Here is a 15,546-nt window from a genome sequence, read left to right on the forward strand (position 1 = left end):
ATTAGGAATCAATTAAACAATATGTCTTAGCCTACATGTGGCACCAAAGTGTCTGCATGTATCTACACAGTAAATGTCCAGTGTTAATTCAACTCTTAACAGATAACATTTGGTCCCACATTCCTGTTAAAGTTGAATCAACATTGGACATTTGTATATAAGTTTGTTTAGAATTACAGGCAACATTTGAGGGTCATGCCAGTTTGGGAGCAAAAATGTGGCTTTAGAAAGTAATAATTAGGAATCAATTAAACAATATGTCATACATGGTGGCAACCAAAAGTAGTCTGCATGTATCTACACAGTAAATGTCCAGTGTTAATTCAACTCTTAACAGATAACATTTGGTCCCACATTCCTGTTAAAGTTGAATCAACATTGGACATTTTACTGTGTATTGACAGAACCCTTTCACATTTTGAGTTACAATCTGTAAATTCACAAGCTAATAAAATAAATAGAAATAGCTTTACCTAAGTTTTTCTGATTTGGTGTCCTCCTGTTCCTGTTTACAATAGACATAACTACTGGGATGTTGGCTCCTAAAATCATATGTGAGCAGTCAGGGTGTATTCATCATGTTTGTACTCAAGGCATGACAAGAACAAAGCAGTAATGTTCAGATACCATGGCATCATAAAAAATACTCCTCAACAGCACACATCTAACAGCTACAACGAGACGGCATTGGTGTAAACGAGGAGCATGGTGTACTGTTGGTGATGAGTGAGTAATGTGCAGATGCACACAAACTTAATTTAGCTGTTTCTTTGTTGTTGTGGCACCTAGGGCTGTTTTGAATGGATCTATCCCAGTGCTCTAATTGAATCTGTTTTAGCAATAATCTGAGGGATGCTGCAGGAAAACAATAAATAGTATGCCTGCGATTGGACGAAGAAAGTAACCTAGGAAACCAAAGTGCAGTAAGTGTTGTAAATTAGGTGAGGTCAAGACTGGTCTGCCTGTGTGACTAACAGCCCTGATGAACACAATGCCAATTTAACTTAATCAATCGCTGAAGAATAAGGCTAAAATGGGAAGCGTAGCTCGCACCACGTCTCCCTCTGATCTTCATTGTTCCTCTGATACGCCTGCACAGAAAACGCAGCGGTCTCGTTCGCAAGTGCATTTCGTGGAATTTTTTTCCCAAAAAAGAAAGCAAATTAAGAGCGGGTTTGAAATGTTCCCTCATAAATAATGTAAATTTGGTGATCAATGCATCTGACAGGGTGTGCTTGCGCTGCAGAAAGGCACCAAGAGATGGGCTGAGCTTTCTCTCTAGTCATCAGACGCTTTCCTCTGAGTGCCATAAATTGATAGGACCCAGACACACTGCAGAATATATGGGGTGGCTCAAGAGAAGAACGAGTCCGATTAGTAATTTGTGCCACACAAGAGCGTGGAACCTGCAGGAACGTGGCATAGCACAACTGAGCACATCAATAAACAAAGGAATTAAGTTGCTATTAGGAGGCAGTACAAACAGTGTACAAGCATTGTGCCATACAAACAATGCATAAGCTTAATACATTATTTTGAATGGGTTAATTCAATTTTGATTACTGCAAATAAAAAAAATGTAATTTAGTATTCTCACAGTACCTTTAACCCAGTTCAATTAGGTTAAATTCTGAACATGTAGTTTATCATCCATAACATATTCAGGATGGAGATGAATTCCACTTGGCCTCTGTGTACTAATTTAACTATTTGGAATCTAGGCAGAATTCCAATAATTGAATAATTCCTGTTGGACAATCAACATCAATATTTCATGCTGAGAATGTGGGGAAAGTGAATGAAACAAACACAGAACCTATTATATACATATACGTCAACAATGAAAGAAATCTAGACATGCTGACATACTGTTAAGCTGCCTCTCATTGAGGGTTTTTCAGAATGTAGTCTGCGGCCAATCACGTATGAAGAAACATATTAGCTAGAGCTCCGGTGACCTAAGCATACCCTCATCAACCCGTATCACACTCTACCCTCATTTCCCAAAACACAGGAAATTAAGTCAATAAAGGCCTTCAGAGTGGCTGAGTCAGTATAAGGTATTTTGAGTTCCTTCATCAAGTTAAGGATCTTATAAGTGGCTTAGTCATTAAAGGTGCTTGCCATAAGGCCAGGCTGTTATCTATGACCTGGATGTGTCTAAATGGAGTCTGTCATTAATATAACTGTGATTTGTCGCTTTAGGGTGAAAAAGGCATTTTGCCAGGGGTAGGGTGAGGACAATTTGTCCGACCAGCTGTAGGGTCTGTTAAATTTGTCGAATTTTTCCTTCACAGTTTGTTGAGCTAATATTGGTGATCTATGTACTGAAATGGAAATTTGTCTAAATTTACCATTGCAGGAATAACTGGACACACACACACATACACACACGTGCACACACACATACATAGATACATACATACTTACGCACAGACACACACACACACAAAGTTAACACAAAAGTTCTGGGACCGTAACACCATTTTTGTTGTTTTGGCTCTCTACTCCAGCACATTGGAATTGAAATAAAATAATGAATATGAGGGTACAGACAGTCAGCTTTAATTTAAGCATATTTACTGTACATCCATATGTTGTGATCTGCGTGCTGTAGGAATTACAGCCCTTTTTATATGTACATAGTCCCCCCATTTAATTGGACAAATTAACATAATCTGAAATAAAGTAACAAAGTTTTTTTTTTACTTGGTTGCAAATCCTTTGCATTCCATGACTGTCTGAAGTCTGCAACTCTTAAACATCACCAGGCGCTAGATATATTCCATGGGGATGCTCTGCCAGATCTCTACTGCAGTCTTCAGTTCCTGTTTGTTTCTGGGCCGTTTTGCCTTCAGCTTTGTCTTCACCAAGTGAAATACATGTTCACTAGAATTCAGGAGGGGTGTCTGGCCCTGAAAAACTCCTTGGCTGAATAAGCAGTATGTTTGGGAACGTGATCCTGCATTTATCCCCATTAAAGACAAGTGAGCCAGTTCCAGTTGGTAGCCATACATGTCCAAACGGTAATACTACTCCACCATGTTTCACGCATGAGGTGGCATAATTCCAGTTCCTTTCTTTCTCTAAACTTTCCTCTTTCCATGACTTTGGTAGAGACACTTTGTGAACAATAGCACTGCACTTGTTAAACAATCAAAATACCTTAATTTACACTTTATGTTTCTGTTATTATCTGAAATGGTGTTTGTGTTTCCCAGGGTATGGGAGGGTTCATTTGGTTAGGGATCTGCACTTCATCACTATCTAATAACCCCCACTGGTCAATCGAGCACCCATGGACAGCATGGTTAAAGCCGCAAATTAATGGTCTTCCTCCGACTCCACTCCATGTTAGCTTAGCTGTACTCTGCGGTGTGAAAAGATGCAGAAATGTGGATGTTTACACTCTTCTGAATTGGCAGTGGAGTTTGCATATTAATGCTGCTGCATTTAAAAAAAAGAAAATGTAACCCTACTATAGCGATGTGCAATGGCAGGGTTCTTTTCTGTGGAGTCACACTGAAAAGACAAACAAGATTATTTATGAATGTACTATGATAAATGAAAGCACCTCAGTTATTGCACAGATTTGGCAGGGAAACATGTGTACCCACTGCAGTGTAAGATGAAAGTAAATTATTGGATGACATCACCCAGTGTGACTGACTCAATATAAACAGTAGGTTTTTCTATATAGCCAAGGCAGTTGCACATCTGAATAAAAAAGGAAATAAACACTGCGTGTTAACAGCTTTGATCATGAAACATTTTGTTTAAAGAATTTCAACACCCTTCAGTGAAGTCTGTATATATACAGAATATATATATATATATATATATATATATATATATATATATATATATACACATACATATTAATGAAAAGCCTGTGTACCTCCCAGATGGTCAGTACTTTAATGACTCTGCATACTGCATATGCAAATGTGCGGTAAGTGCTGTAAGGCTGTATGCAAATTACAGGAGAGCGATGTGGTAAACTGAAACCTTACCGCATAGAAACCCGATTAGTGACATTGTAGTGACCGTTCGTCTGTTGAGGATGGCTGACTGCACAGTTGTAGGATGCAGTCTCGAGGTAGGAACGTTCCACTCGTTACCCAATGATCTCGTTCTAAAACAAAAATGGTTGGAATTAGTTTATAAAAAATCTCGTGAATATATCTGGGAATCTGTGTTTGTAATGCCCATTTTACAGACGACTGCTTCCGGGACCTCATGCAAAAGATAACGAGTTTCACAAAGAAATCGTGCCTAGATGGTGGCGCGCTGTTGTCTCACAGCAAGAAAGCCCTGGGTTTGAGTCCAGCCTGGGCCTTTCCGTGTGGAGTGTACATGTTCTCCCTGTGTCCGTGTGGGTTTCCTCCAGGTACGTCCGGTTTCCTCCCACAGTCCAAAGACATGGAGGTAGGCTAATTTGGTACTCTGAATCGCTCATAGGTATGAGTATGTGAGTGAATGGTGAGTGCATGGTGTGTGTGCCCTGTGATAGATTGCTGACCTGTCCAGGGTGTATTCCTGCTTCTTCTGCTTCTTGCCCAATGCACACTCCTGGTGACCCTGACCAGGTAAGTGGGTATAGATGATGGATGGATGGATGCCATGCCTAGGCTCCTTTATATCCTGGGACCACCACAGCAAGCATGAGTCAACATGTATTTATCTATTATTGACCAACGTCTGAAAAGGCAACTCTCGCAATCTACAATCTAAAGCTTTTAAAGTACATGTGGAGGGATACTTAAAATACTTTAAAAATGACTTAGTGGTTTCAGCCAGAAGCTACCATTATGACAGGCATGATTGACCAATAAGATGACAGAATTGATCACCAAATTTAGGTATAGGTTTCATGGACTCTCAATGGAGTGGACATGTCTACTGGAACCTACGGGAAAATCAAGGCTGCAGTACCATTTTGTGTGTGTGTGTGTGTGTGTGTGTGTGTGTCAGGAAAAAAGTATTTGGACACCTGTGGTTTTAAAAAACTTTTAAAAGGGTAGTTGAAACCTGGGTATTTCTTCATGATGGTGAGAATTCTTTGGTCATCAACTGTAGAAGTCTTCCTTGGCCTACCAGACTCTCCCTTATTTCAGGATGCTCCAAACTGTTGATTTTGATAAGCCTACGGTTTGGCCTATGCCTATGTTTTTTTTCTTCTATTTCTCGACCTCATAATGGCTTCCTTGACTTTCATTGGCACAACTCTGGCCCTTTTGTTGAGAAATGGCAGGCAGTAACAGACCCCAAGAGCAATCAAAAGCCTAGTATCAAGTCTAAATCCTGAAAGCTCTCTTATATCTTCACTAAAAACACCAGTGAAGCTATTTGTCCCAAACATCATAGTCCCTCAAAAAAAAAAGGGGGGGGGGTGGTGAAACATAGTGAAACCAAAATGTATAAATATCCTAAATGTATAATAAGAACTCTTACATGAAAGCTGAGAATCTGCACTTTCACCACATGTGAATTGTTTGATTACAAATCTAAATTTGTGGAGTGGAGTCCAGGGCCAATTCAAGAAAAAATATGACCTTGTCCCAAACATTATGGAGCATACTGTACATATATCAATTTGTACATATATTACTGTGCTCTCCTTCTTCCGTGACTGTGGAAACTTAGGCAGTTTGTGCTGTAATGTAAAACTGGAAATTATCAGGATCAGCAACAGTCAATATAGCCAGTGATTTTGATCAACCTCAAAATTTACATAACATGTATCCAAAAAAATGAATGACTGTTCTAACTGGAACCCTGTTTCCGCTGACTTGATTACTGGTTATTAATCTAAAGATTATATCCACGAAGTGACTCACCAAGACGAAACAGTTAACACTATATAAGCATGTGACAAATTCAAATTTTTTAAAATGTTCCTGTCCCTTTCAAAGTCTCAAACATATTGTGCAAGTGTTCCAACTCAACCACTTACACCTTTGCACACACACTGTGCACTCCACGGGCTGAAGCACTGCTTTTCAAAGGTTGTGTTCCCTCCAGTCCAAAGAAGTTTGATCTCTCTGGAGTGTGCCCCCTTTGATATTGGTTGTCTTGGGGGTGTGCATAAGCACATTGAGGTATGAAGTCAAGGTCACTCCTACTCTGTAGCTGGAGCCTCATGAATGCGATTAATGGTAATCCTCCCTCTGCAGACCCAAATAAATAGCATTGTGGTGAAAAGTGAGTTAGTGACAGGCAGGCACTGAAGCCGTTTCTGTCAGCATGCCTTATTAGACCTGTTATTCATATGAAGAGCAGCCATGATAAGCGGCTTTTGAACCATTAGAGTGTCTGAGGCCTATGACCTCATCATGGGATCCGTTTACTGTTGGCCTTATCCTTATTTTAATCAAATGCTATTTTTGATCAGTTTTTCTAATTATCTGCATACGTTCTGCAGTTTATAATGTTTTATTTTTCTGAAGAAAAGGTCTGAATTCATTTTTGTAAAATGCAGTGTGTTCTATCAATGAAAATGAAAAGTTGTATGCAGTAAAATATTTAAGCAATAGCTCACGACAGGCCATGGTATATGGTTATCTCATAAAAAACACGTTTTCAACGTACAAAAATGCCAAGTTACTCAAAAGTATTGATATCAAAATGACGCCAAGTTACGGTACTACAAACAATATAGGCTATCTTGCCTCACCGAAATGTAATAACATGTATTCCAAAGCAATGCTACCCAGTATTTCCTCAATTCTTTAAAGTCACTTGGCCCTGTGTGTATATAAGTGTGCAGTACATGGACAGGCCAAACATATGTGTGGATGGCTTTCTCACAGTCATGATTGATTGAATAGGCATCTATATGTCCAATTTGTATTGGTATGTATGTATTTTGGTGGCCAGCCTTTCTGTTGTGTGAATGATTGTATGTTTCTTGGTATAAATGTCTGTTCGTAAATGTGAATGTAACATGCTGCGAGAGAAATGTCCCCATGGGGATAAAGAAGTTCTCTATGTATGTATGTACAATATGTATTTTACATGTATTTATTGTATGTTGCAAATATACAATCACTTGTACATTTAGTCAAATTCAGTTCAGAAGCAAGTATAAACATATGTTTTCTGGAGAAATATGCTTCCTGTAGTGACTGACCAGCAGTTTTCTACATGAATTTCCATGTGTTCCATGAGGCGTACGAAATATTTGACACTTTGATCTGACACAACGTTTGCATGACATTGTAATATGGTAAGGTTACAAAACACAGGGCCAAGTGACTTTAAAGAATTGAGGAAATACTGGGTAGCATTGCTTTGGAATACATGTTATTAAATTTCGGTGAGGCAAGATAGCCTATATTGTTTGTAGTACCGTAACTTGGCGTCATTTTGATATCAATACTTTTGAGTAACTTGGCATTTTGTACGTTGAAAACGTGTTTTTTATGAGATATCATTTCTTTTTGCAAAGCGTTTTATTACGAGAGTGAGAAATGCGAAGTGACCCTGTAAGAAACGGTTGTGAATTATGGCTATCATTGTGTGAATTTGTACAGTCTGAAGAGCGTGTACGTTTAGCAGTTTCGGTTTGCTATATATGTAAAACAGTGGCTGTGACAAATGGTGCGGTGGCGTAATTGTAAACGCATCAGAAAAGGTTAAATATGGCAGGGTGTAGCTATGTAGGTTACTCACGGATTTGACGGGCATCCAACGAGCCTTGATTGACAAAAGAATCAGCAAGCCCGTAGAATTAGAGCTGCCTAGGTCGCAACTTGTGTACCCTTCTGTCCTGCTCCGTTGTCTGTTATTTCGTGAAGATGCACTTTTAGTGTTTGTAAGGTTTATAAGGCATTTTGATAGGCTTATCTGCAGGTAGGAATCCTCTTTGCTGTTTTGTTAAGCTAGAACCGGAAAAGTTGATAGTGGAGAATAGGAGCAGACGCATATGTCCCAGCAGGCTTTGCATATGAGAAAATAACAAGTGTGAGATAAATTAGGCGAAATGATGAAATTGCGTAGTTGAAACAACATGGTTTTTTTTAGCAGAATGGGCATGTAGGTGAAGGTTGACATGATCACAGACTATAGTGCGAAGTAAATGAAGTGACCATGAGCGAGCTTAGTTTCCTTATCAAACGGTACATATAACAGTCTGTATTTAATGTTCGTTGTTGAAGTGGAGGGTTAAATAACGTGTGCAATCTATCGCACAAATGTGTTTTTCTCATGTTCAGTGCTAGTAGTTATACTTATGAGTGAATCATGATTTTAAATGTAATGTTTTAATGCGGAGTTGCAGAACGTACAGACGTAGTAATTGTTTGTAGCCTATGTGGCTAGATAGAGAACAGGGCGAGGTAACATGAATGTAGAAACGTGGCGTTTGCTGATATGAAGGTTTTGTACGGTAGCCAAGTGAAGAAATATAGTTAGTGGAAATGGCACAGTGGTGAACTGGTGTAACTTTTAATAAAAGGAATACATTTGCGTCATGAAATGCATATGGGTGGCCGTGAGTGAGTTTTGGTAAAGCAAATGTAAGCGTAAGAAAATGTTAGTGTAAAAGAGGAAATGATCTGCCTGAGGGCGAGTCGGGATTCAAGCTTTCAACCGGAGGTTTACCAGCCCGTGACTTCGTTAGTGCAGCACCATGCCGTAGCTATGCAGTGAGTGAAATATCATTAGCAAACCTGCCGGTGGTTTTAAAAAAGAACACAGGCCAGTAAGCACAGAAGAGCTCCCGTTGAATCCATATGGCTTAGCAATATTGTAGCCGGTTAATAACTGAACGTACAGACGGTAAGTCATAATGCATATGGCTTAGCAATATTGTAGCCGGTTAATAACTGAACGGTGAACGGCGGGTAGATATGGTGCAAAAGCAATAATTGATAAGTAGTAGACAATAATTAGTGAGGGTCGAAGCAGGTTAAGGAAACGTGTTCCTAGCTGGGTTTGAACCTAAGACCCCATGTTCCCAAGACTGTAACCTTGCCCACTAGGCCACGGGCAGACTAGCTGTTTAGACTGCGGAGTTGCAGAACATACATACGTAGTTGTTTGTAGCCTATGTGGCTAGATAGAGAACAGGGCGAGGTAACATGAATGTACAAACGTGGCGTTTGCTGATAAGAAGGTTTTGTACGGTAGCCAAGTGAAGAAATATAGTTCGTAGAAATGGCACAGCGGTGAACTGGTGTAACTTTTTAATAAAAGGAATACATTTGCCGTCATGAAATGCATATGGGTGGCCGTGAGTGAGTTTTGGTAAAGGAAATATAACCGTAAGAAAACGTTTGTATAAAAGAGGAAATGGTCTGCCTGAGGGCGAGTCGTGATTCAAGCCTTAAACCGGAGGTTTACCAGTCTGTGACTTCGTTAGTGCAGCACCATGCCATAGCTATGCAATGCGTGAAATATCATTAGCAAACCTGCCGGTGGTTTTAAAGATCACAGGCCAGTAAACACAGATTAGCTCCCGTTGAATCCATATGGCTTAGCAATATTGTAGCTGGTTAATAACTGAACGGTGAACGGCAGGTAGATATGGTGCAAAAGCAATAATTGATAAGTAGTAGACAATTATTAGTGAGGGTTGAAGCAGGTTAAAGAAACGTGTTCCAAGCTGGGCTTGAACCTATGAGCCCGTGTTCTCAAGACTGTAACCTTGCCCACTAGGCCACAGGCGGACTAGCTATTTAACCCACAAATGTTTCAGAGTAGAAAGGTATCGGTATTTTGCGTGTGTATGCGCGTTTTTGATTGGGTCGTGTAGGTGAAGATTTGGCTGGTGTCAGTGAAATGTCCAATGGGGAGACATGTTGTTAGTGGGAAAGGCGGCAGGAAAAATAAGAATGAGAAGAAGAAAGAGAAGAAGAAGGAGAAAACGCAAAATCCCCTTAGTTTGGGGCTTTATTGTGTGGACATGTGAAGTTGTTTATGAGTTCTGTTTGTTGAAATGGGGTCAGAATGTACAGAATTTAATGTTTTTAAGGGCTGAGTGTCTGTGGCTGTTGTGGTTATTTCTGTGGGGAACCCTGAAAAGTGCCAAACTCTCGGTGCTGTATAGGTATGGGGGCATGCCCCCGCCAAGGCGTAACTTGGCGGGATGGCATACCTGCCATCCCAATTATATCACAGCTAAGGGGTGTTGTTCGGCCCAACGCAATGCGGAGGGCCGACAGCCCCTTAGCCTGAAATGAGCTATTGCTTTTATAAAACGGTCGCCAAGTATGGCAATATGAAAGTAATAGACACACTCCAATTCAAATTAAACGTTTTTTTTTTTCTCAGACGCGGAGTGATACTGAATTTTGCAAAGGAATTAGGCGTCATAGCCGTGGTATATGGTTAATATACCACGGCTATGAACCAATCAGATTGCTTGATTTGATCTACCCGTTTTATAAATATGTTTATATCAGTTTTAAAAGCAAATCTTCGTTTTGAGATTCATAATTATTGGCAGTACATTAATAATGGTGTTCTTTGACTTTTGTCAAATTTGATTCATATAAACCACATCTCTTTACAAGTGCATAAATGTGATTTTATAATTTGTCCTCCTTTTTATTTGGGGTCCAAGCAGTGAATCTGCTGGAAACCTGTTGTTTCATGTAGGATTTTTTTTAAATCATTGGCTGCTAATACCTTCTAGCTTGCAGACCAGAAGCTTACCAAATTTGGTAGGCTTGTTTGAATAACATCTTGCCTCAGTTTAAATGTAGCACAGGTTGGAATCTTAATCTTAATCTGTTGGTGCTATAATGCACATGGCACATTTTTTATATTTACGAGCCCTGGCCCCAATACCACACTTGGCCAAGAGTTACTTAATTTGGGACATATTGTTGGTTTCTCTCTCATGAGGAACACATTTGCCTCAAGGATCCGTAACTTCTGCAGCATTAGATTTTCCACCTTTTTGAATTTTCTGAAAAAAACTTGAAAGCTCCTCATCCTGAAAACCGATTAATTCACATGACATTTGGTATGCCATCTATAGACTAAATTCCACAAAACAGTTGTACAGAAAAGCCAGTGAAATTTCAGTGGGCATAGCGTTCGCAAAATGTATATCCTAAACAATTTTATATAAATGTAGTGCATTTATATGCACATCTATATATAGACTCGGGCTATAGAGCATCAGCCCAATAAAGACACATGGTTGAAGACACAATGCTTCAAATATATATATATATATATATATATTTTTTTTTCAAATATTCACAGGAAATCTCTCTGCAGAGATTTAAATCTTGCTACAGTGACATATCTCCTCATATTGAACAAAGGTACAGTAAGTCAACTGTTAGGTGCTTTCATCTTGAATTGACCCTAATTTTGATAAACTCGTCTTCCTCCTTTCTCCGGTCTGGCTTACCGCCCTAGTTTAACATGTAATTTTCCGCATTGATGTATTGTATGTTTAGTTACAACTTTACTCAATTTGGTGAGAATTGGCCACATGCTGGCTCTATTCCTGTATACTGAATGTGCAACATTTAAACAATCAATACTCCTACCCCATTTGCCCTAGAGAATGTCAGCAGAACACCTCTTCACAGTGGCCTCAGGGCCAGTGGACTGGAGATAACCATAAATATACAGACCTGATGTGGCCTTTAAGTTTAAAGGACACATCAGGTCAACAATACTGGATTTTCCACCATTTTGAATTGGCAGAAAATCCAATGCACAGTTTCTCTTCCTACAAACTTTTACTGATTTGCGCATAATTTGGCTGACATCTTTAGACCAAGCTCCACAGACGTATTATACAGAGAGTAGATGCGAAAATATGGCTGAATGTAGAGCCAACGAAGTTTTGGTAGCTGTGGGCGTGCTTGTAATAGGCTTAGGGCATGGATATTGCTTTGACCCCGGAAACTGCTGCTTGCTGCTGTATTTTAATGAGTTATTTTTTACTGGGTAATTCACTTTTTCTCTGGAGAATGAAATCACCTACCGGGCTGCAATACAAAACTACACCAAAGTGATTTGTTATTTATTCAGGCATTAGTATGTGTCTGCATTGTCATGTTAATGTACATTTTATGAGCTGTAAAACTGTGTCGGATTGCCCTGTTTGGGGTTTTGGCTCGAATATAACCTCCAGCTTTAGTTTCTCTATGTTCTGCATACTTAAAAATGTGTCTTCGATACTTCCATGGCAATATACAACCTTGTGAAAGTGATTGGACACATTATTATTGACAAAGCATATATGAATGCCTCCTAAAGGGCTACTGAGTTGGTATGAGCGTGGTGTAATAACATTAAGTAAACACTGTCCCGAGAGTTTGTTTCAGTTAATTAATGACCTAAAAAAAATCTCTTTAGATTCAGCAAAAGCTTTCAGCTCCAACAAGATGTGCAGTCAGGTTTAATGATATCTTTTATAAGTGCAGTGGTAGCTGGTAAACTACAAAGGAGCAGGAGTAAGGGGAAACTCTCACCATATACTGTGACCTTACTTTATATTATACTGTTCATTGGTGTGAACTAATTTCCATCTACTTTCCGTGATTAACCGGCATGGTTAGAGCTTTCGCTTTAATGGTGACTAAAACAGCAGTATTCTTTGTTGTCTTGTCACATTAGAGAATGTAAATGATAAGAGTTCTATTTGGAAATTTAAAGAACACACTTAAAGAAGTACATTTCTCTATTAATGATATATAACACCAGCTTTAAGCACGATGCACGATAAAGGCTAGAACACAAACTAGAGAAAAATCGATGCTTTTTCATGAGCGCATGCACTACAAAAAACTCAGCGAATCACGGTAGATCACTGCTTGGACCGTGAAGGCGCATCTAATTGAATTGCCTTTTTATTCTGAGTGAGGCCAGCCCTCTGTTTCCCCTCACCGTTATTAGTGGACACGTCTGTTCACACTGTTTATTTTGCGAGTGATTCATTTATTCAAATTCCTGCCGGCCCCCGTTTTCCAAATTGAGTTGTCCTTCCCCAGGGCCAGTTTTCCTGAGCCTCCTGACAGGACCGAAGCTCCGAGGAGATTTCCTTGATGGGTGTCAATCAATGTCACTCGTATTTTCTCATCCTTTCCGAAAGGTTTTCCGCTGCGGAAATTGTAATGAGGTCAAAACTAAATTCCCTGATTTGTTATCAATGTCAGTATTTCTTTGTTATTTGCTGTTGGATTAAAGGCAATTCAGCACAGCATTCTACATATTTCAGCACAGGGAACATTTAATTTCAAATCAGACTTGATAATTATAATTATAATTACTGATGGTTTTAAAAGCAAATGTATTATATTACTGTTGTAAATGTTTAATGCTGTTGATGTGTATTTACTTTCAATAGCGATAGAAAAATCAGAATTTGTGCCCCTTGAAATTGTACTGGTCGAAAACTCAAATTTGGTTAACAACGCTTTTATTTTCATAGATGATAGTCTTTTTGTGATCATCAGTATAAGTAATGTATATTATGTCACAGGAAGAGTAATTTATTTTTTTACACAGTTTACTACATCAGTAACACATTAGATTACAATCACTTAGTAGCCACTCTGGCTGACTTATAGAAGTGGAGAACATCATTGTTAGTCACATGCATAAAGCTCATATTTTTCCACACCCAGGTTTGGGGGAAAATGCAATGAATCTGTTCATATAAAGCATGTCATTGCTTTTGTGTTTCTTGTATATAAAAAAGATTACACAGGAAGAAAATCACTAGCTATGTGACAGTTGCAGCATTTATTTCGCAAAAGCATCTCTGAACCACAGATTCATTTCATTTGACCTGAATTGAAAGTGTCCATTTTTGTGTGCAGGGACAGTTCCCCTAGATTATCTGTCAGATCCTGGTGATGAGAGCGAAGCTGTCATGCCCCACAGCTTTATGTACACAGCACAGCTAAGACCTGTCATTAAAACTCCATTCCTCCTTTTACTTGTTCCAATATGAAAAGCTTTTTATTTCACCCTCATCCTATTTCTTTTGTTTCATTTGGAGTTTTTGCCCTTTTTTTGCGATGGCTCTGGATAAAGCAGCTTTACCACAGCGGTTGACCTTTAATTAGAAAACTTCCAAGACCCCGGAACCTTACTTAAAATTTTTCTTTTTTTTTAATACTAAAGTTGACATTTTCAAATACCGAATGTCCTTCTGAATTGGGTTTTGTTGGAGTCGCCGTTAGCCGAGACGAGATACGATCGGGGAGTGTGTTAAGCGCAGGGCATGCAGAGCCCTCAGAGAGGCTGGGCCCGCAGGAGACGACCGCCGCGGGTTTAGCGGCTGCCCGCGGACGGAGAGAGAGAGAGCCGCACCGCCGCCGCCTTATCGGTCAGGATGGCGATGGGAAGGAGAGATAAAGATGGTACTCTACCCTGCTTCTCTGTTTGTGTACCCGCGACAAGAAATCGATAGCGCGGGCTCAGAGACTGTTTTACAGTCAGAGCACCTCTCTGCTTAAATGTTTGTCTGTTTTAGTCAATGACACTTCTCAGCAAACCATTACCCACCGGGGATGGAGAACAAACGCGAAACAAATAAACTAGGTGCCGACCCAACCCGCCGCTGTTTATACTTACAGATGGAATTCTGATAGTGTGGAAATTTCCTCCCCGCACCGTCAAAGTGAAATCTATCACCGCCAGGATCCGAGCCATTATATTAGGGGTGTCAGAGGAAATATTACTTCTCTGGCAGTCTCGGCTTTTATCTCTGATCTTTTGTTCCGCCCATCCTGAGTGGGATCTGGGGACGGCCGCGGCGAACACCACCACCCTCTGGCCCCATGATAAAGGAGGATTTCCCGCCTGATATACAATAGAGGTTATCGCGATCTGAACAATACTTCTCATATGACACGCGAAGCCGTCCATGGCAAGGAAGCACTCCTGCCTGAAACGAAATTCGCGAGTAAATCTTTTTCCATGGCAGGTGTACAAATAGGAACACGCTGTATTGATAAGACTATTATTCTCTGCTTTTTTTAGCACCGGCAAATGAATCTGCCCGTGTGCTGGTTAATTGCGGGTTGCTTTTCAGAGTGCTTTCAGAGTGCTTTCAGACGGTGGTTACCCAGCACTTCAAGGAGTTTTGTCTTTCCAGGCGGAAAACTGAATGATGAACATTAGAATAATGCAGCGCTAGCTTTGTTTTGAGATGCTTGAAATAGATGTGTCAAATATATCTATTAGACATTTGGCCTAATTGCACACAAAAACAATTAAGTTATCAATAAATGAAAAATAATGTTGACCCAGGGACATTATGCTGGTATTTTTATTATCATTCCGTGTTTATTGCTGTCTAATAAACACAACGGAGGTCAAACAACTTATTATGATTAACAGTGGATCAGTCTGAGATCCTTATTATTGGCTCCAAAGCTAGGAGTACAAGATAACCTTGTTTGATCGGCAAGGCATATCTCAATGCTCATGTTTTGGGATGATTTTTGACTCGGATTTCAACTTCTTGTCCCTTTGTGTGCTTTTCTCCATCCGAGACACCCGGCGAATGTGAGACGACTGTATGGTCTGATCTCAACGCAGAGAAGCTAGGATGTGCATTTATCA

The 15,546-nt window shown here is 39.8% G+C and overlaps 1 long non-coding RNA gene across 1 annotated transcript in view; it reads right to left on the bottom strand.

The window, feature by feature from the left end:
- Positions 1-2,600: 2,600 nt before the first annotated feature.
- Positions 2,601-15,546, bottom strand: part of LOC135252044 (uncharacterized) — a 39,101-nt gene continuing 26,155 nt past the window's right edge. The window contains exons 3-4 of the long non-coding RNA XR_010329280.1: positions 4,014-4,135; positions 2,601-3,522 (exon numbers count right to left, since the gene is read on the bottom strand). This is a non-coding gene — a long non-coding RNA (uncharacterized LOC135252044). The remainder of the gene's footprint in view (positions 3,523-4,013; positions 4,136-15,546) is intronic.

Source organism: Anguilla rostrata, chromosome 3 (assembly GCF_018555375.3).
Source record: "Anguilla rostrata isolate EN2019 chromosome 3, ASM1855537v3, whole genome shotgun sequence".
NCBI lineage: Eukaryota > Metazoa > Chordata > Actinopteri > Anguilliformes > Anguillidae > Anguilla > Anguilla rostrata.